This window comes from Echiichthys vipera, assembly GCF_963691815.1.
Source record: "Echiichthys vipera genome assembly, chromosome: 3".
Classification (NCBI taxonomy): domain Eukaryota; kingdom Metazoa; phylum Chordata; class Actinopteri; order Perciformes; family Trachinidae; genus Echiichthys; species Echiichthys vipera.
The window spans coordinates 14,106,642-14,127,052 of record NC_139828.1 but is presented as its reverse complement, the minus strand read 5'-3'; the positions used below and the strand labels follow the sequence as shown (position 1 = coordinate 14,127,052).

The 20,411-nt window shown below is 39.3% G+C and overlaps 1 protein-coding gene across 2 annotated transcripts in view; it reads right to left on the bottom strand.

Moving 5' to 3' along the window:
• The window catches only part of LOC310966681 (myosin IXB), a 57,324-nt gene extending 37,710 nt beyond the window's left edge, over positions 1 to 19,614 (bottom strand). For both annotated transcript variants that reach the window (XM_083940496.1, XM_083940497.1), the window contains exon 1: positions 19,224 to 19,614. The gene's annotated coding sequence lies outside the window, so the exon portion shown is untranslated. The remainder of the gene's footprint in view (positions 1 to 19,223) is intronic.
• Positions 19,615 to 20,411: the final 797 nt, after the last annotated feature.

Genomic DNA, 20,411 nt, shown 5'->3' with positions numbered 1-20,411 from the left:
GGCTCTCTGGCCAGTAACCAGATATTATATTCCAATGAACACACAGTACTGGTGTAATGCCAGTAGAAACTCTGTAGGACACTGTCAGGTTTCCAGTATAAGCACTGCAGCTTTCTAAAAGCATAAACAATGCGTCATTGCTGCTCTGAGCAAGCATTTTACAATGCAAACAACACAGTTGATTTTCAAACAAAGTCTCATCCTCGGTATTTGACCCTCAGAATTCTACGTTCTGGACATAATGTAACTCTGCTGCAGAGATGTGTCTTAGATTAGCCTAGAAAAGAGGCCCATACAAGAAATAAAACCGTTTGATAGGATACAGGCTTTATGAATTAGCAACAGATCATTTGTCAGGTTAAACTCTGTAGACTACAGTAGTAGTCTAGTAACCTACGCTAAATACAATTCCCTTATACCAAATGTTTATCAATCACCACTGAAATGTTTCAGAAAAAGCAGATGGTATTTGGATACTATGATATTTGACTGAGAGAAAGCAAATGGTTGTATAGAGTAACTAGTTTCCTGTATGTGGTTTTCCTCACATCTACAAATACAGTTCAGGCATCAGAGTAGGTCAAACAAAAATTAGACAATGCTACCATTTAAACAAAATAAAGAAGAGAATATTTATATTGCTCTAGAGAGCACATAGGCCTGGCCTTGGGTACAGGGCGCAGACATGTGCATCAGTGGTGACTCCAATTTAATAGCACTGCAGTGCATTGTTATCACATCACATGTTAATAGCTATGTCAGTCACTGAGAATTTACTGTAAGCTGCATATGATGCAGAGGAATTGAACCCTTCCGCTCAATGATAGCAACCAAGACACAAAAACAGAGAACACTTTAACCACAAATGGTGTAATGACTACACATTATTCTCTCTCACAGACAAGACACCTACAGTGATGTATGATGTACACAGGCAGGATAAGGTGTTTAGCAACATTTTGCCACAAAACTCATCTCTCAATCAATGCATAACTCAATTTTCTCTAGCTGGCACAAAGGGACTCAGAACATTACGTAGGACTGAGGAGAACATTGATTCAGAACAAAGTAGACGTTTGTTCAGTCCTTCCTATTGATATCACTGATGCCTGGAGATGTATCAAGCGAATTTATGAAGTAAAACAGAGGAGCAGGACAAACTTATTACTGATGAATCACATGACTGAGTTTAAACTCACTGAAGTCAACAAGGTCAGGCATTAATTCAGTCAAAAATCCTTTCAACACTGGAGATGGAAAACTCCATAGAGCCATGATATAAGTTTTATTTCAAACCAGTTACTATACATCATTTTTTGTTGACTGTGTATTGATCAGTAAAATCAACATGTTTTTTAGTTGTAATGACCATGAATACTTTGAGCACTCCTCAACATGTGACTATTTCTACTGTTAGGTATGAACATTAGCAGCATTATCAAGGTTTCATTCCACAAGCTTAAACGAAAGGAAGTACTGAAAAAAGTGCCTCCATCCGGCTCTCAACAAACAAACAACAAAGAAACACAGACGTGAGAGAGTGACTACAGTCTCTGCTCAGGACGTTATTACTCCTCTATATCTTTACATAGAAAATAGCTGTTTGCTTTTTTAAAAATTTCTGACCAATGGACGACCCTCGTTACGAGTCCACAGCATTTGTCACACATTTGTGCGACATGGCTTCATGTTCTTGTTTTAAAGAAAACTAAACTTTAAATATAAATCTATAACTCTTCCATGAACACATGGCTTTCTTTCAACCTGCAAAGGAAGAGGACAGTTGGGTTCATCCATGTACAAGTAGCATTTTTCCATACCACAATCTACAGTAGTGAGCGTCAGTACAAAATCATGTAGGACTAACACTACTCTGTAATTAGTACTCAAATCACTGTACCATCATACTTCTTCATAGAACTGCAAGTTAACTTTACCCCACACCCAAATTACTGACAGTGTGTTGCTGTGGTTACTCTACCAGACTGACTTGATGACAGTTTTACATCATAGTTGATGAACAGAAAGCTTGGCCAACATTACTGATTCATTTAAAGGCAACTCTTTCAAGTAATGCAGGGCTTTTTCAGGACTGAGTCATTGTAAAATCCAGCTGGACCACAGCCAAAGGAATATGAACCAGGTTAAGGCCATCTCTAACAAGAATTAACACAGAATAGAGAAACATAGTTGAGTGTGAATCACAGAGACAGCCGATGAGTAAAGTTTGGTCTAATGATGGATCACGTAGCGTGGCTTTGCATCAGAAATGTATTCTGTGTGCACTGTTAGTCTCCCTTGGGAAACAGAAACCTGGTTTAAATCACTGTATGGCAGGCAAACTGCCCTGCTTTGGCAACCTGATCCCGGGTCGAGTCCTACAGTTTATCACTTTTATCATTCAAGCAGAGACAGTTTATTTTCTCAACCTGAAAAATAAGAAATGTTATAGTCTGAGATATGATGGCTGAGGGAAAAGAGTCTCTCGCACATGTTTGCATGCGTTATGAAATCAAGTTCTCCATTCCTCCATTATATAAATAGTTTTCACTGAAACTTTCCAATGACTGACATAACCAATGTGTTCTTTGGAGCTATAATGAATAATACTCACAGACAATCTACTAACTGGCTATTATTCTGTGAATTAGGTGTTCATCTCAAATAACAGCATTCAAGCGTACAAAAATAGATTTGTGTAATGGTGGAAAGAAAATGATTTCTCTTTGTCTACCGTTTAACCATAGGATCTTTAAAAAAAAAACCTAATCATAGATCATCATAAGGAATTAACACTTCTGCAAGAGATACCAAACTAAACCACATGGTGTTGCTAGTAACTGGTTGGGTGTATCTACTCAATATATCTGGGGTTGCTTTATTAGATCCTTAGTGTTTTCTTTCCTTACTTTATGATGCATGAGCCTTATCAAATTAGATAACACATACAAATGGATGCCAATTGTATAATAAACCAAATACAGAACTGCAGCAACAAAGATATCTTAACGAAGCCAACTCTGGAATCATTTAGGTCACAGTAGAGAATTAGAGGAAAAATATAGCCGCTTGAGAGTCATGAGCTTGTGCTTTTGCCAGGCTGACCACAGTCCCAAAAACATGCAAGCCTGTAAAATGCCAAGGCGTGCAAAACTGCAGAGACCACAAAAGACAGCATCATTATTATCCTCGATCATGGGCCCTGTCTGGTTTAAATCTGTTACTTTAACTCCTAAGCTGCTCTCTCAACAAGTTCCAGAGCAGATACAAAGTACAGTATGTGTGTAAGACATAAAGCATGTATCTCAGTTTCTGTGGCAGAGAGAAAGCTGAACAAAAGAAAAAGAGATGAAGGCAAGGGGGCAGATAGAGAGAGAATGAGAGAGAGAAAAGTAAACAACTAAAAGTGGGACAGAAAAGAGAGAGGTCCCAGGGGACAATCAAAGAAGACGGAGGCTTTGAGATAATGCAGCTTCCTCCCTGCGGTGGAGATCCTCTGCAAGGATGCCCAGCATTCCTCAGATAAGACCCGGGGTTGTCTGCTTTGCGTAGGCTTAGCCTGGCACTTTAGCTGCTTACTGAGGGCTGAGGGAAAGACAGTAGAGCACAAGACTACAACTGAGGGAGCTGTGGGCCGGAGGGGGGCATAAACAACTAACAAGCTCCTTACACCAGACTTTTTTTTAAAAAAAAAAAGGCTGTACCACTCATCTCCAATGGACTCACTAACCTCATCCCACCTAACCCTTCATTATCCAATCAAGGACAATAGGCTTGGAGTAAATTAACTCCACTGTGCATTCACCAGGATAAACAATCAAGATAAAGACTGACACAGAAATGTTACTCTGTTGGTAAGTCTAACCAGCACAATTTTAAAAGAGCCATACTGTACACACTCGCTGAATAAAAGTGTTGCATGTATGCACACAGGAAGAATGAACATAGCCCTCTGCCAAACAGGAAAGTGGAAAATATAAAGCATAAAACAAGCACTCTCCTAATGTCATAACTGAAGGGGGAGTTTTTAAGAGCCGTAGATGTTTGACAGTCATTGGCAGGAGAAAAATAAGCCAACCAGGTCTTTTACTCATTTTCTCCCAACTCCTCCTGTCTTCCTCACCCAACTTCAAAGAAACAGCAAAAAGCTCCACCCAGAGAAGAAGGAAGAGGAGGTGCAATCGTAAGTCCAGAGTGCCAATTAGTGAAGAGAGAAAATAAATATTTTGCCTTTATATGGCCAGTTGTTGTAATGTTATGCTCTCACTTGAGAGATGTGTGAAAGCCTTGAGTATTATGCTCTTAGTCTGTGCTACAGTCAGTAAATGTTCTTCCTAATGGACCTCCCAAGACTGGCAATCACACTCATTTATATACAGACGGTATAAACAGAGACGCCAGTCAGTGCTGAGGCACCAGCAGATGATTCTATGATCAGGCAGGAAGTGAATGACCCAGTGACACATAGAGGGCAAATGAGTTTCTGCAGGAATACTCTCTTTCTCACTCCTCCAGTCTCTCCACCCCACACTGTGATAAACTCGTGTACACAAAGAGGTGATCCAAAAAGGAAGCAAGTTATGACCTCAGCAGTGAGTGTGGACCAAAGATATGGTGACACCCAGAATTCCCCACGGAGACGCCTAATAAACTTCATGAGTCAGGGAAAAGAGCAGCTCCTGTCATGGACGTAATAGTTAGTGACATGACAATGACAGCGGTTAGGTGACCCAGCAGGCTGTTAATTAAACTTAACAGTCAATCACTAGGATTTCTTTCAAAAACCGTAATGCTCACTACAACACCTACTCCTACACTACACTTGGATTGCTTCAATAGTTTGTTTACATTTCCACCAAGATTGATGTAATTATTTGGTTTAAAATTTCATTGTAATTATCTTAATAATTTACATCAGAAATAATCTTAAATGATTGATAATTGTAAAATGATTTGGCAGTCGGAGGACAGGTAAAATGACTTGTGATAATTGATATAGTGGAGATGAAAAAAATGAATCGATGAGTTGATCAACATAAAATGTATCAGCAAACTATTGATAATTGATAAACCATTAAAAAATAATTTTCTATGAAAAATGCATAAGCATACAAAAAAGATACCATGAAAATATAATTTTATAGTATATTGATAATAAACTGAATTACAATTGATACATTATTATTATTATTATTATAAGCAATGTTATTAATAATAATTATTATTAATTAATTATTAAATATGGAAGAAGGGTTTAGGGAGAAGGGGTGAGATCAAATAAGTTATTCTTCTTCTCGCTCCTTTACGAGCTTGTGAATTAAAATTGTTGGACACTTAAATGTGGCTTTATGCTTTTCATTGCTTTGAAAATATTGCCTGGAATAACCAGTGGTTTGACTACTTCAATTTTGATGTTATTAATTCAGATTTTACATATTTACTTGTTGGGAACAAATAAACAAATACAAATACACTGAACATTTCCTATTCTCAAATGTGAGGGACTGCGGCTTTTCTGTACTCTATATCTGGGGTTTGAAATGTTAAATCGGAAAAATAAAATAATGCACGCCTTGGCTATAGTAATAAATTAATAAAGTTTCAGCCCTATATACTACTGCTATTATTATATACACTATACACTTCTCTGGAAACTGGAAAATGGATTTTCTTTGCAACTTAATGTAGTTTTCTGAAGAAAAAAATGGTTTTTATCCATAAGAAACTTGCATGTTTTCCTCTCCATACACACCCCCTTTGGAGCAATTTGGAGTTTAGTGTGTAGCGTAAGGACAAGACACTTTAGATAAGGGGGGCTTGATTTGAGCCCGCTATGATTAATGGTCAACTCCCTCAACTGGAGCTACAGCCATGAAGGTCAAATTGTCATGCACAAGATATTCACAGATCACCAATTCATTTTCAACAAAAACGAAATGTATATCAAGAATAATGTGCGCCAATAAAGCAAGTGTCTGAAGGCTGCATCGGTTATAAAACATTTTTTTTTTTTAAATAGTCCTTGTAAAGAGCTATTTTAGCCACACTTTTAATTTTGCTGAAATAGGGGGGGGAGCAAAAACAATCCCTTCAGCATTGTTCTGGAAGTGCCAGTAAATTATGCAAGGCTACACTTCCCATCATGGGTTTTGTAAAAGCAGATATATCTGGATTTGACTCAGAATGGAGGAGCAAGTTAAGTTTAGAGATGAGTGATTGTAGCTATGTCACACAAAAAAACGACATCCCTTATGAACCAAGATGCTGGACTGGCAGAAATATAGTATTATAGTTTGTTCCAAGGATTTGTTTGAGCTATTTCTTTTTAAAGTTACGGATTATTCAACTCCATCTGCCAACATTTTTAATTCTGATATCATTGGAAAATCTTGAGACCTTGACTAGAATTTAAATAAAGCTCTGTGGGTTTAAACTGTGCTTGTTCAGACAACATGTGTTTGTAATGATGAAGGCTTTGTGGGGTTGAGGAGGTTAACCATTTGGACATCTGTGCTAAAGTTTAATGTAATTATTTTTGTTTTACACTGCAATTCAAACATCTAAAAATCCCCAGGTCTCCCTATACCCCTTTCCAAGTACATCTGTGTGCCTGGCTGCAACTCTGTGGACCAAGCTCCTTTCCTCTCCCCAGGGAAAGTGCAGCTGAGGGCCACTGAGGTATCCATCATCACTACTACTCTCTCTGCATGACCTAATGGAGATGAGAGGGACTGGTTCTTTGCCAAAGCAGGCTGTATTTTCCTCTGGGCCCAATGAGAAGCAGAAGCAATGGAAGTACAGATTCACACCATGTGTCTGTGTTTTCTTAAGGATTCATAAATGCACTCGGGACTTGTGTGATAGATAGAGAGAGATAGAGAGAGAGAGAGACATAGAGAGAGAGAGAGAGAGAGAGATAGAGATAGAGATAGAGATAGAGAGAGAGAGAGAGAGAGAGAGAGAGAGAGAGATAGAGATAGAGAGAGATATTCCCCCTGTTGCTGCTGAGTGGTGGTAAATCAGCCTCACAGTCCAGGCTCTATAGGAAGTGCAGATGCACCCAAAATGGCTGTGAATGGATCAGAGCCCTCCCACTGGAACCATGTGGCCTATTCAAATATGCAGCCTTTTGTTTAAAAGGCGACCAAAACCTCAATCAGGGATTTAAGTCATCAAGCAGACACCAACTGGGCTCAATAAGACAAACACAGATAGAGAGGGAACTGTGAGGAGAGAGTGAAGGAAAAGAAAGAAAAAGCACACTAAAAGCTCATCTCCTCCCCCCTGTTTTTAAGTCAGCTCCCAGGATGGCCAGCCATGAACAATAAAGCCAGAGCTGAGGAGCATCTGCTGCCTCCGTCTAAAGAGGAGGATAAAGGAGAGAGGAGCCACAGGGATCCAGTCTTTGACTTGTTGATATTAACCTATTCATTCAATATGGAGCCCAAGCTCATGGTCAAAATCCTCTTCTCTGCCACAAGTAAAGCTCTTAGAAAAGGAATATGAAGTGCAGAGAAAGACATCACAGATGCTGTGTGGCAGTCTTTGAGAGATAAACAACACCATTTGACAGCATAACTAAACTAAACTAGCCAGCTGTCGTTCACAATAAATCACCATAACTACCATGAACAATGCTAATCAATTATAACTTCATGGTCATCTGAGTGCACTCCATTGATCTGCCACTCCCAATATCATGTGTCTGAGTCATGTATTGACGAACTGAAGTAGGCTGCTGTTCATTTGACATTGCTCGAAGGTAGGTATGACCCTGTATCATGCACAGATCATTCAGCTGAGGTTTGAGCTGTAAACACACTGAACAACCTATTTCAAAACAACTTGAAAACATGGCTGTATTACTCCTTTAAGGCCTCCATGTATCAATCCCATTCCGCTGTTGCTTGAGGCAACCCAACATTAGTTTTAGCCACAGCTTTATGAACTCCTACTTTATGTACATTTCACAGCAGGACAGTAATCCAAGAGGCCAGGGTACAGCCTTACACTACTCCCCCATGTCTCACCACCGTCTGCCTCAGCTGGACTGCTGTGTTTTCAACTGCTTCCTTAACTTCTCTCCATCTCTCCTGCCATATCACTGCCTTTAGCAGAATCTCCCCCAATGCGACCCACCAATGCCTCCCGTTCGACCCCCTGCTGGTCACCCTGTCTGCTCCCCACTGCCTAACATTTGGCACTGCTGCTTTAACTCAGTCCAGATGCCAAACCATGCTGAGAAGAGGAGAGTGGAGGAGAAGCTCAGTGTTGAGGGAACTCTGCTTCCTATAAAAACCCATGTCCTGGTGTATTTGGTTTACACATGTCGTCCCTTTATTATTTTGTTATCTGAGGGGAGGGGAAGCCCCAAGACTTCAGTAGTGTAAAAAGGCTAATAAAACAGATATGAATCACACACAAAAGTATCATGAGTTCTTAGAATTACATTAAACTACTCAAAACACCAGTGTGCTGCAACAGAGCACAGTGAAGTTCACATGCAAATACACATGCAAAATAACCACAAATAATATCACAGCCTTGAAAGTCTGCTGTTCACAGACTTAAATCCCGAGGTCCTTTCACCCAGAGTTTAATTGTGGGATGAGATGATTCATTGCAACCAAGATGGTATAGAGAAATATATGTTTTCAATCAGTGCGATGAGCTGAAACTCTAGATTCAAAGCAGCAGCGTCCACATGAAATACACCAGACCAGTGAGGCCATAGCATGTCTGACTTAATGCAACCCAGAAGGCCTCTGCTGAGTATGATTGGCTGTTTTGGGATTCCACGCTGATGGTGGTGACGGGGGATTCCGGAGAGTTTTCCGGACCCATCATCTCAGCCATGTTGGACTAATCATGGACTAGTTTAGACCAGCAAAAGACATATTCAGCTAAAAGATGACATGTCAGACACTGGTCTTAAGTAAAATTACAGGTATTGAGGGGGTGGACTAAACAACATAAACACAGAGCTTGTGTTTTAACTCCATTATTAATAATGCTTGCAATAATATAATGATTTCTGTATTAGCCAGCAAAAAGTAGTCATTGCAGACAGCTAGTCAGGGAGCTGAATGACATTGGGACACTTTTGCCCAAAATGTTGAGCTGTAAAAATTTGTCAATTCATCAATTAGTTTGATCGTCGTAAAAATTAAATTGTCTATTAATCGTTTTAATACATTGTTTTAATGATACTTTACCCATTTTAATCCATGTCTATGTCATGGCAACGTGGGCACTGTGTACAGATGAACGGTCTTTGGCCTGATGCTGATTTTGGCAGAGCACAATGACGCAAAACAACACATATTGCGTCAGTCGACAGACTGCCATGACCGGCCTGAATTAGACAGTAGAGGAGACAGTAAAGTATCCCTGTAAGAAAAGATGCTACAGTTCCACTAGTTACACTTTTTGAAATGGGAATGTTTGCTGGTATTCTTAGTGTTCTGTGAGACTAAATGAAATATCTTTGGGGTTTGTTGGGGCTGTTGGTCAGACAAATAAGTAATTGGATTTATGAACTTTGGCTTTGGGAGATTGCAATGTTTCCAGCCCCATCTGAAATAAGGCTGTTAAATAAATCTCAATGTGTTAATTCGATTCAGGTGCATTTGATCTGAGGCTGCACAGGATGGTCTCCACTTACGGAAACACTTCCTTTCCGTTCAGCACGACAAACCACATGCACAAACACAAACATACAGCAAGTTGTCTGGAGATGTTGGGCAGCTGCAGGCAGAAATCAGGAAGAGGAGAAAAGGAAGTGAAGGGAAGGAGGCAGACAGAGGGGATTATTGTACACGCTCACTCATGTGGGTTACCCTGCTCTAAAAAACCTTTCCCAAACACATGACTCCATTGTAGCACAAGAATAGTCACTGCACCAAGTTCATACTTTAAAATCCCAGAACCCTGCTGCCGGTTACACATGGAGCACAGATTTTTCTTTATTCCTTAGGAAAAAAATGTTTAGACAGTAGAACAATGCCAAACTGCTTCTGCCTGTAAGCATACATCACAGGTAGCAGGTAAAAAATACCTAACACAAACTAAAGCCTAGCTGCTCTCTCTACCATTGCAACATATTTTTGTCTGGGTTGAGAAACCCCTGCATGTTAAAGGAGCACTGTGTAGGTCTTTCTCCTATCTTGTGGTAAATTTGTATATTGCATTCAGATGAGTAGTGCTCTCTAGCGTCTTGCTTTTTCAAACATACATTGCAACCTGGTTGCAAAAACGGTAGGCGCTATGTGCCAAGAAGCTATGACAACATGTCATCCAATACTACCTCGTCGAGTTTCCTTTCGGGTGATGAGGCTGTTGTTTTAAACAAACTTCAAACTGCATTGAATCATTAGTGTGAGCATGAATTAGTATTCTGAGCGAAAATGCGTTTAGCCTAACCGGTACCACTCAGCCGGTCATAGTTTTTTATAGACCGGAAGGACATGGAAGCCTCTGTAGAGCTTACCTGTTTTTATGTAAATACAGATAAGAAATTATTCCCTCAGGAGGATAAGTCAGATTGTTGGCAGAGGTAATTTTACACTAATGAGGACTTATTTATAAATGAAGACATTGATTTGAGGTAATAAATTACTTAAAAGGCTAGTACACAGTGTCCCTTAAACAATATTACTCATCCTACATTTTACAAATGCTTTAACCTTAGTTTGAACTTAAGAGTGGAGCAAAAAGCAGCAGGAGGGCAAGCAATAAGAACCCGTAATGAAGCGGAGTAATAAAAAGGGGGGAAAAAGCATAATCTCAGACATTCTAATATACAATAGATTATATGTGGTGCGGCTAGTATAATCCATTGTAACAATTCCCTGTGGTTTGTCCTGATGATGTTTGGGTGGCCTGACAGATTCAAACACCAACGTGTGGATGATAAGCATCTTAGAAAGGATAATGCCTTTACAACATCTTGGCCTAGGGAAACCCTTTTCTAAATCTACTCATCTTTATTGTTTTTAGGGAAGTGGACAGGACAGTAACAGTTTGAAAGAACAAAACTGCCACTGTGCAACATCATGTGCCATTTAAAAACACACCACTAAGGCTATTTTCCAAAACTTTTTCTTCTACTGTCCCTCTCTTTTCTTCTGTACAGATCATGTCCCTCAACACTCCCACCTGGGCCAGACTTCCTGACTGATTTTTGTCAGATGAAATGTAACTTACATATGGAGCCATTCATCAGTGACCACAGTCAGACTGCACGGTAAAAATAGAGCAAAAACAAACAGAACAGAGCAGAGCCCAGCCAATACAGCACTCATAGCCAAGGTCTACTGTTCCCGTTCCATCTCCTTCTACACTCAGCTTGTCTCTTTCTTTCCATCTTTTTTCCTCATCTGTGCCTCCCTTGTCTGTACTCTTCTGTGCTTTGCTTTTTTCTTTCTTTTCCCTTGTCACTCCTCAGCCCTTCAGGCATACAGTGGTAAGACTGGGCTGCAGTAAGCAGGCTGGGGCAGAGCCCAATCCTAATGTTGAACACAAAGTGCTGAAAATGCCCCAAATACATGCCTTGTGTTAATCTATTTGTACTGGAATTGTACGTCAAAGGCTAACATACACAACAATAACAGCAGTATACAAAAAAAAGTAGTTAAATAATGTTGGATTTTGTTTTCCATGGAAGATCAAGCCTCATAATGTAGTAATCCAGGGCTAATCACTTCCAGGTTACGTTAATGGCTATGTTTACATGGACACAAATAATCTGATCAAAATGGAAATCAAAGCAATATGTGATTGAAATGGAGTAAATACCAGGCTGTTTTATGAGACAGATTTTACTCACTGCCACAGGAACACTTTGTGATGTACTCCCATTATTCCCTCAAATTTGATTGATATTCTAGCCAATAAACACCACGAACAAATTTATTACTACAACACATGTCATGCACTTCTCAAGTGGCACTGTGTGGACCTTGTAATGCACTAATCCAACACTCTGCCACCCTCACTATTGCCCTCTGTAACACATCACCTGCCACATTATAATGGGAATGTTCTGTCATCTTTACCACCTTGCCTGGATGAGATTATTAATTTCTTCCTCGCATCATTTTAAAAGGATTGAGTAAGGAATGACGTTGGAAGTCTACTCCATTAGGCTTGTCCATAACTCTTAAACCAAGATTTAAACAAGTCCAACCCAATTTGTGCCAATACACTTCCAACTATAAATGGATATGGATATTGGTGCACTAAGTATTATACTAGAAACTGAATCACAGAGTCATAAGATTTCAGGTTAATTTTTAATCCCTTTCTTCTTCTGTATTTGCAAAAAACAGGGAGTGTTTTAATAATTAAAAAACAAAAATAGATAGACTTTAATTGCCCTGATCATAACATAATCATTATGCAATGTGCATATTTATCTCCATCAGGAGATAATATTTTTCAGACTGTGCATAACCACACTGAGGCTTTATGTACACCAAAGATATCAATTGTGTGACTTCTGTGGTTTGACTAAGAAGATAAAGCAGACGAGATGAGGTGGATGGCTGTTTTAAATGTCTGTGGGAGCAGTGTTTTAGAAAACAAAATATTGCAAATAAGTCCAATTTAGCCTCAGGGACTGCTAAATGCTCTTATGGCTAGTGGTTGATTTCCTTGGTAGTTATGGCTAGTTTATGTTGGTTTCCAACAACTGTAAGGAAGAACTGAAATTATTGAGATAGACATCTGGGTAAATAACAATATAGTAAAATATATATTCAATACAGTGCATCTGCCTTGCACTTGTTAGTCATGCCTAATGATCCAAATTTGACACCCTCGGCGCAGGACTATGGTGCAGAGTAACAAATAGAGCCTCAGGGTGTGCCCTCTCTCTGCCCATAATCCAGAGCCAAGGGACAGGATCGGTGACCGCAGAGAGGATGGAGGGGGAGGTTATAGCTTACCACAGCCAACAACTGGTCAGTCAATCTGTATTCACATACACACTCCCCTTCCTGAGGGGGACCACTGCAGCTAAGGAGGCAGAGAGCAAATGACAGGAAGACCTCAACTCAATATGTCAGACTCCTGAGATGAAAGCACAGATTGGATTTTTATATTTAAAAAGGTTGCATTTGTTGTTGACCAGTACTCATATATTGATGCATGGAACATTTCCAGATGAGTTTAATAAGATAATTAAACGGCGGGATCATGCAAAAGATGCCCTAATCTATATGTGGACGGTTAAATTATTTTGTGATTTTGTCTCTGAAATGTTTTTGTTTGGAGGCTTACACTGGGAGATCGCCAACCACAAGAGTTTCTGTGGTTCTAAAGCCCATGCATTGAAATCACTAACGGAAAATAATAAAGTCGCATTCACATATCCACCGGCAGCTCTGGCGATCCCCAATTAAGTTGTAGATTCTAACTGAAAATGCCATATGAAGTCATTGTGCTCAAGCTGCCTGGAAATTAAAGTTAAAATAAGTAAGTTTAGTTAAAATATGTCTTTCATGACGTTGACAGACCACTTTTCACTTCAATGTGGAAAATTGGATATTTAGGTTAAAACTTTTGCATGGCTTATAACTGTGCCTATAATCAGAATCTAAACAGACAGACTTGGTATAATCATCACAGTCAAATCTTTGATCCCAATCATCTCGACTTGGTGTGTTTGGACCCTGCGATGATAGCTGAGTAAAGGCACAACAAACAAAAGCACTGTAAGTAGGCCATCCCTAAACAGTCGGTCTGCCTTTTCCTCACTTGTACCCTATTATTACAGCTGGGTCTATTTATAAAGTCCATAAATTCAGCTTGCCACATTGAAAGAGCCAAGTTACCAAGGAGTTTGTGGAATTGATGACTTTAAAACTTCACCACTCTCCCTCTTTTTACCTCTCTTTGTCTACTCACATAGACTGCCTTGCTTAAAACTCTGTTCTGTTTGCACTGTCTATCTGGGGTCCAGTCTCTACAAAAAACAGGTCATTGCAAATCCACACTGCAAAGCTCGGTTAGCAGCTTTCAGAAGAACGCAAAGCTACTTTTTTTCTCCTTCTTTCACCACAGAAAGGCGGACCCTGGAGCATTCCTGTCACATTATTGGACTAAGCGCTGACATACTGTACACAAAAGCACACACATATGCAGAACACATACCGGTGTCTCATTTTTCCTTTCAGACCACCTCCTTTTCATTCCACTCCCTCCTCTGTCTTCATACACCTACCTAGCTTGCCTTAGAGAATAGGTAATACACAGATGGCAATCATCCAGCTTTTACCCATCACAGCCTATTCAAATCCGCTGTCAAAATCTGTGATGAGAAGATATGGATATGGAGCTCTTTTAACGGCTGAGTGACAAAAGATAGCTTAGATTCTGCTCTGCTGAACCAGCCCACAGGATTACGAAAGGCAGAATGACACCTAACTCAGCCCATTCTAGTAATCCTGAGCAGCAGTGTAAGTAACAGAGTGATGCAGACATATTCCTGATGAGCACACACTCACGTAACAGACACACAAGCCTCTACATGTCTGACTTTCCTGCCAAGCCCTTGGATATGTGCTCTTCACTATACCTCATGTAGTAGCAAACAGCTTGACACTTCAACACTCGTATCCTACTTACTGAGGCTGTTCTGCAGGACCATGGGACTGCAGGTGTCTGCGTCATTCCACCGGTAGCCTACATCATCTTGCCCCAGTACACCAGCTGCACATAGATACAAGGCATGCTGCTAAGGGACTCATTAGAAATCACTCTGCTGCCACAGCACAGTACAGCTCACACTCTTCCTCTATCTTTGTTCTGTCAGGGACCTAATTTAGTCAGATTCTGAGGCAAAAAATAAAGAGGAACATAGTAGCCAGTAGAAAAACTCTAAACCTTTACTCTGAATTAGGCGTTTTGCATCTTTATTTTGTACTTCCATAGCCACTTGAAAAAGGAGAAAGTCAGTCAACCTTGAACAATCTTTAGTTTTTTACATACATACACCATGCAGTATGCTGAAACCAAACTGTAATGCAGGAGTGGTTGGCTGCTCTAACATAGCATATTCTGCAGCTACCAATGTAGGTCTAATTTCCCACACTGATCAACGGTTTCCAAGTAATTCTAGAAACACCTGACACGTTGACCTTGAAAAATACGCAAGATAAGATAGACACTAGACAGGTGTTGAGAGAGCAATTGCAACCTCCAACACAGTTGGAGGCCGCCACACCCTGTGAAGTCATCGGCTAAAAATATAATGCTCATATGTAGCTAACATATATGGAGCTAACCACATGACATCTCAGACATCAATGTAAAAATAAGCCAGTGCTCATTATAGGGTTGCATTAGGAAACAACAACAGGTCTTCTAGTGTTAGATAAAACCAGCAGCCCTGTGGACTGTTAAAAAACACAATGCTTAGCTGAGATAAGACTTATTAAGGGTGTTATCTGCGAATACATTAAAATGCAATAACACACAACTAGGTGGTTAAAAATAAACAGAAAAAAAGCTGAATATGAAAGCAGAGTCTGAGGAAACCCTTGAATCTCTCCTCTGAGAAATACTGGCACAGCTATGATTGAGGCAATTATCTTTTCATCTGCTGTTTCACACAATTGCATCCGCCAGGATGTGTAGTCCAATTACAACTCAAGGCTGAGCAGGAGATGTAATTGGTCTTCCTTCCCCCACCCCGTTCTTGTCCTCAACCACTGTCAGCTCTGCAGTGGGGCTTGCAGAGTAGCAACCATTAGCAGGGGGCCATATGGCCCTTCTCCTTCAAAGACTGCAGAGAGCCATTCTGTTGACTGCCTTCGTGTTTTGAAGCACTTAAAAATGTGTCTTTGATAAAAATTGGCTGTATTGCACCATCATTTGGAGGGTTTTCTGTTTATAATCATTTGAATATACAGGTCTTTTACATAAATACATAAGTGAATGTTAATAATACAGCGTTTTAAACATGTATCTACTAGCATTATGTGTTCATTTTAATAAATGGAGATTTATTTCTCTGAGGGGTTAGGATGTTAATTAGACGTTGAATATGACAGATGGGGACCTGGACAGTATTGAATATGCTGATGCTTGATCCACAGAGCATTGTGTAGTTAGCAGAACCCACACCACCAGTGGACTTACTGTACACACACCCACTATGCCACTCAACCCATTACAGGTGATATTGTTACAGTGTTTCAACAGAACTACCATATTCTACAATGCTTGTAAATATAATAGCTCTTTATAGCTCTATAAAGGACTATTACATAAAATAAATAAAAAATAAATAATAGACGTGCAAAGTTATATCTGTTGTATAAATGATATGTAATCTATCCACATTCTGGTCACTCCTAGAGTTTGGTCTTGAAGATTTAATTCAAAAGACAGTCTGGCTGCGCTCAGCTTCTTAATGAGATGTCACTTGCATTTATATTCTACACAGAAGCTTTGTAGCTCAGTGATGAAGGTACATACACTGTGCACAACATCTGATGAAAACCGGTCCCTGACTGTTTTGCTGTGGTTTTAATTATTTAGCCATTTGTGGTAACAATGACTTGTGAGGTTCAATGTTCTTATTGGTTGTTAGAAGATGAATTAAACTTAAAAAACAACAACATATTGTTATAGTTAAAATATACTATAACAGCCACTTGCTCAGAAAACTTCACTTAAACTAAACTGGAAATAAAATAGGAACGGTTAATTCCATCTAATATACTGTAGGTTGATGCCAGTACATTTACTTTAGCATACATCCCATAGCCCACGAGCAGGTGATTATTTATAAGTTTCCACACTTTAGTCTGACGGCATATTTCAAAACATTCATAGGAGGTCCGTGTCGCAACATGTGGCTTATTAGGCACAGAAGGATGTACATTGTTTTACAATGGGGGAAATGACTTGTAAGTTAGGCCAATGAAAGAGCACAACAGTGTTCAGACCAAAGTGAATCAGAGAAATGGAAAAAGGGAAACAGGGAGGGAGAGGAACTTCTAAGTGAAGTGCATATGTGCGTAATTTTAAATGTTAGTATGTGTGATTGCTTTTTTCCACCACCCAGACGTTAGTCATGTGGCGAGAGCTTGGTCCTGCAGCTTGTGTGGAAGGTTTGGCCAATGTTCTTCAGTACTGAAGAGAAACCGCTATAAAACGATCACTTCAGTGTGATGCCATACCTCCCCTTCTTAAGTTGACCTCCAAATTGATATGGCGACAGTAGTTTCACATGATTTAACATTTACCAGGGGTGGATGGTATTAATATTAGTGTGCAATGATGGGAAAAGTAACTGTTACTGCTGATATTACTCAGGCAGACAGTTAAGTAAGTTTAAAAAAAAATGTTGGTAAGTTACAATGCAGTGGTTAAAAGTCCCATATTATGCTGATTTCCAGGTTTATATTGGGTTTTGGTTTCTAGTAGAACATATTTATATGCTTTAGTGGAAGAAAGACACATTATTTTTCTCATGTTGTCTGTCTGAATACACCTGTATTAATCCTCTGTCTGAAACGCCTCATTTTAGATCCCTTCTCCAGAAAAGCCTGGTCTGCTTCTGCATCTGTGCTCTCTTCATCTCTGCACAGTCAGAGTGCGTTTACATGCAGTTTAAAAACCAGATTATAACCCGGTTAAGGGCATACTCCGGTTTCTCAAACACCATGTCAACAGTGTACCCCGGGTAAAATCGGAGTTCTCAAACCCCGGTTAACATACCTAGAAAACTCCTTCAGTACACCAATTATTCATGCTTGTAAACAGCCAAACACGGGTTACTATTGGGTGTCTGCGCATGCGCCGTGGGTTATAACTCCCCATTCCCCAGTGGTGGCTTTTGACCCGGAAATAGAATAAACCAGGAAGCAATGCCGCCGAAAACAATGTGAAAAAAACAACAACAATAGAGCGTTACCTTTAAACCGAGGACTTTGCAACGGCAAGAAACTTTCCTACCAAGAACTCCCATTTCGGTCGTAATTCTGTCCAAAAGTTGGCCGTTTGTGATTTTGACAAAAGGTGAACCGGGAAAAAAAGCTGCATTCAGTCCAGCTGTTTGTCGGGGGAGCACCACCTACTGTACTGGAGTTACTCCGTCATTTTCCCATTCAACCCCCTTTCATGTATACGTGGGGAACTTCAATAATCTGATTATTCCCTTAACAGGGGTAAGGCCATTTTCAGGTTACTTCAGAATCACTGCAGACAGGAATGAACTGTTACAGCCCTTTAGCGACACATTCTACCTAACATAGTAAAGTTGTGACATCACAACCTTACAGTAGTCGTGGCCGGTTGTTTAAAGGCACAGTTTCTGAAAACGGGCTGTGTGCATTTCTCTGTGGGTTGACTGTTTTGATTCTTTCACAGTATTTATATAGCACCATGACCCGCTTTGTAATCAAAAAGACATGGAAATATCACTTTTAACAATGTGGGACCTTTAAGTCTGGAGTAAAGACAACATTTATATCATAATATTAATATAAAGAAGACCCAGACAAAACCTATCCCATATCATGATAACAATACTGCATCAACACATGGCCAAGGTCTAAACAAATCTTTTGCTGTATTATACTACTTCACCGATTGTGCACCACCATGGAGGGCACATAATAACAGTTGTGATAAGTAGTAATTTGGATCAACTGTAGGTGCCCCCCCCTTCTAGACCATTCTGGTTGTGCTTTATGTCAAGGACTCAACCTCAACATTGTGGAGCTTTTTGTAAAGATTAAAGTTATCCCTGTCGACCCCCCTAGTGAAACATACAAGCCACTGACATGTAGGTTAGTCCCATTATCAACCAGGCCCTCGGCACATTGCACTACAACGAGTCAGCCTACATTCTCACACTAACTAGATGCAACTATGCTTGTGTTCACACAGGGAGACATGCTGTTGCCAACAATTATCATTACAGTCAGCCAGAACGGGCGATGAAGGTTGCCTGGTAACCTCCATTTTGTGTTAAAATGGGACGTTAAAAAATAAATGAAATAGTAAAAAACGGTTACAGAGTCGCGATAAATCCACTGCGCTAACGTTACTTCACAATAACTTCCTATAACAGCTCTGTCAATGTAACGTTAACCATAAAAATCAAACACTAACCCCCAAAAATATCGATAAATATATTATTTTTGCCATGTAAAGGCTGATATATATGCTCGTACACAGTGCAGAGGTAAAAACAGCATTTAACGTACCTTTACCGGCTGTTTGTGTCATTGTCTTGGTGTAATCCTTTACTGAATCCCCCTCGATTCAACCAATTAACTGAGAAAATGTTGATTTAACAATGTCGCAGATTTCTCAGTTTGTGGTTTGTTTTGTCCTTTGATGAAACCTGACTTTGTATCAACCAGGCTAACAAACGGTGGGGTCCACAGACAGACAAAAGCTTCAGAGTTGAGTCAGTTTTGAAGGTTTGAAACCCGGAGTGGAAAGAAAATGAACCGACCAAAAAAACCGTGTTACACGCTTAATATTAAACAAAGAAGAGCAGCGTCTGAGGTAAAATAGGCGCAGAAGTGCAGTCTTTCCTGACAGACTGTGTGGTTTCAGACCGGCTAACCAGCTAGCCTGTCGCTACTTCCTTTCTCTGTGAGCCGAAATAACAGCAGCAGTCTGGGCGGTGAAAAAAGTTGAGGTGAAAGACACAAACCAGATTCTGTGCAGCGAAGGCGCCCTGTTGCTCCGACATTTACGGAAGAACAGCGCCCCCTGCAGGACCGCGGCGGCGGCACCACCATTTATATCAGTCTATGTTTATTTCTTTTACATTTTATTTAAAGTTAGTATTCTTTACAAATATGAGGAAACATTTCACTAATTTTAAGTTTATATATATAAATATATAACAAAAATAATACATAAATAAATAAATAGCATAGAACATTCCAGGGGTGGATAATGAAAAATAAATTACTTTGCAAATAACGTTATCAATTCTTTTTTTTTTTTTACATTTTATTTAAAGTTAATATTCTTTACAAATATGAGGGGGAAAATTATACATTTCACTTATTTTAAGTCAATCTATATATAATAAAAATAATAAATAAATAGCATAGAACATTCTAGGGGTGGATAATGAAAAAGAAATTACTTTGCAAATAACATTATATTTTATATTTTTTACATTTTATTTAAAGTTAGTATTCTTAACAAATATGAGGCAAAAAAATAATACATTTCACTTATTTTAAGTAAATCTATATATAATAAAAATAATAAATAAACATGCCATGGGTAAATAATGAAAAATATATTACTTTGCAAATAACATTATATTTTATATTTTTTACATTTTATTTAAAGTTAGTATTCTTTACAAATATGAGGGAAAAAAACAATACATTTTACTTATTTTAAGTAAATCTATATAAAATAGA